This window comes from Rattus norvegicus, chromosome 11 (assembly GCF_021556685.1).
Source record: "Rattus norvegicus strain SHRSP/BbbUtx chromosome 11, alternate assembly SHRSP_T2T, whole genome shotgun sequence".
Taxonomy (NCBI): domain Eukaryota; kingdom Metazoa; phylum Chordata; class Mammalia; order Rodentia; family Muridae; genus Rattus; species Rattus norvegicus.
This window is the reverse complement of record NC_141544.1, coordinates 89,241,511-89,244,023: the sequence shown is the minus strand read 5'-3', so window position 1 is coordinate 89,244,023 and position 2,513 is coordinate 89,241,511.

Below are 2,513 nucleotides of genomic sequence, written 5' to 3'. Positions count from 1 at the left end.
AATATTGGTCAGCAGAGGTGAAGGCTTGAAGTAGGCACCAGTTTGACTTCCCTGTTTTTGGTGAGTAATGTTTTGTCTTCAGCAACAGGGCCTCGTTGTGTAGAGAGCAATCTATAGACTTTGAAATAAGTGGGGCTGTTTAGGGGTTTACATGGGACATAGCTGACTCATTAGATGTACCTGAAACTTAATTGGTGATGAAAGATATCTAGTTAGGCTCCGTCTCTCCTGTTACCTGGCGTTTTCATTGAGAGCACCTTTGTGTGTCTGTGTGTATGGAAAGCTTCTATTGTTTTGGCTCCCATCTGACCCTTCCAATGGCCCGTAATTTTAGCTATGGCACCCCATATTTTCTCTTCCATTCCCATCTTCCCTTCCTTTCCCTAGTTGATCTTCCCATTCCAGCTCTACAAATCCCACCCCATCAACTATCCATGCTATCTATTCTTTCTTCCTAGAGATATCGTTTCCTCCCTGCTAATATATTCCTCTGTATGTAATCTCTGTGGTGATACAAATTTTAGCCTGCTTATTGAAGACTAAATAACTAACATTTAGATATAAACAAGTACACACCATAGGTGTTTTTCAGGGTCTGGCTAACCTCACTTGGGATTCTTTTCTTTCTTTCTTTTTATTCTTTTTTGTCTAACTCCATCGATTTTCCTGATACTTTCATTATTTTTTTTCAAAGATTTATTTATTTATTTTATGCATATGTGTACACTGTATCTGTCTTTAGACACACCAGAAGAGGGCATCAGGTCCCATTATAGATGTTTGTAAGCCACCATGTGGTTGCTGAGAATTGAACTCAGGGTCTCTAGAAAAGTAGTCAGTGTTCTTAACTGTTGAGCCATCTATCCAGCTCCATGATTTTTTTTTAACAGCTGAGTAATATTCCACTGTGGAAATATCCACATTTTTATTCATTCATCTGTTGATAGATGATATGTAAGATATTTAAATTGTTTCAAGTTTTTGGCTGTTATGGATAGAGTAGCAGTGAACATGGTGGAGCCAGTGCTTCTGTAGTAGAACATAAATTATTTTAGGTGTCTACACAAGAGTAGTACAGCTGGCACTTGGGGTAGATGTGCTCCTAGCTTCCTCACAGTTTGTCATATTGGCTGCACATGTTTGCACTATCACCAAAACCATTCATGTTTAAACAAACAATTGTCCTTTGTTCTTCCATATCGATGTAATGTTCCATGAAAATGAAATTTTAGATCACTTGCTCATCATTTCTTATTCACATAACTCTTATCTTTTGGTATACTAATGTATTTTCTACAGTTTCTAGTTTATTATGAAATATAAAAAATGGCTGTGCAAATTTCATTGGAAAAAATAGTAACTGCTTTGTTAAAGGTATTCTAAAGAGAAGGTCATTTTCCGTTTTTACTTTTCCTCTTGGTGATGAAGCCACTCCATGTTGGCTTTGCTACCTTGGTGTACACTGAAGCTCCAGTAATTTGATCTGATGTGAATTGTATACATCAGTGAAACATTTGAAAAACAGATCAAATCTTAGCACCATTGAGAAATAGTGTTTACCTTATGAGTTCTTTGCATGTGTCTCAGAAAACCCCTGGGCTCCTAGGACCATTTGTAGAGAAACACTGACCTACACAATTGCTTGCTATTCCAATTCTTTCTCTGGTCATTTCAAAAGCCTGTTTAGACAGACTTATCCAAAAGACTTATTTGCAGTAGATGTGACCTGTAGATTGATGGTAGACAGAACCCCTGCTTTCCTTCTTTCTACAGACTAATTCTAAGCCTTTGTCTTAGCCATTATGACCTTTGGTTCATCAAGAACAACAGGACCAAGACTCACTAATTGATCGGGCTTCTGAACTTTGATGTAGAAAGTAGGTAAAGAGGCTAAGGTGTTGAAACATCAAAGAGGAAATGAACTGTACAAAAGCAAGGAGTAATGTAGAGAGAATCGGAGAGGAACAGATGGAGAAAAGAACCATAAGAGAAAGAAAAATGGGATGACAGAGCTCCCAAGAGCAGTAGCTATGGCACAGTCTCCCCTGAGGCTGGAGACCTGGGCTCAGCAGGACCTAATCAGCTACTCTTTGCAATAGTTAACATCTTCTCTGGGTTTCCATTTCCCTTCCTGAAAAAATAGGTGTCCTGGAAGGTTAAAGAAAGTGGACTGGAGATAGACAAGAATACTACAATTGGGCTGGGTGGCTCAGGCCTGTAATCCGGGTTTCTGGGAAGGATAAAACAGGAAAGCAGAAGGTCAAGCCTGCCTAGTCTTCAGACTGAGCTCAAAGCAAGCCAGAGAGGCCTAGTAAAACTCTCCCTTAATGTTAAACGCATTAAAGAAAAAAAGAGGAGGGCTGGAGATATAACTCAGTGGTTCAGCACTTACAGGACCTAGTTTCAATCCCTAGTATTATGAAAAAACAAAACAAAATTAAAACCATCTACAGTTGGTTTTCCAGAGTCTCTACTTTCTCAAAATTGTGAGGAAACCTGGAACGGCTGTGATT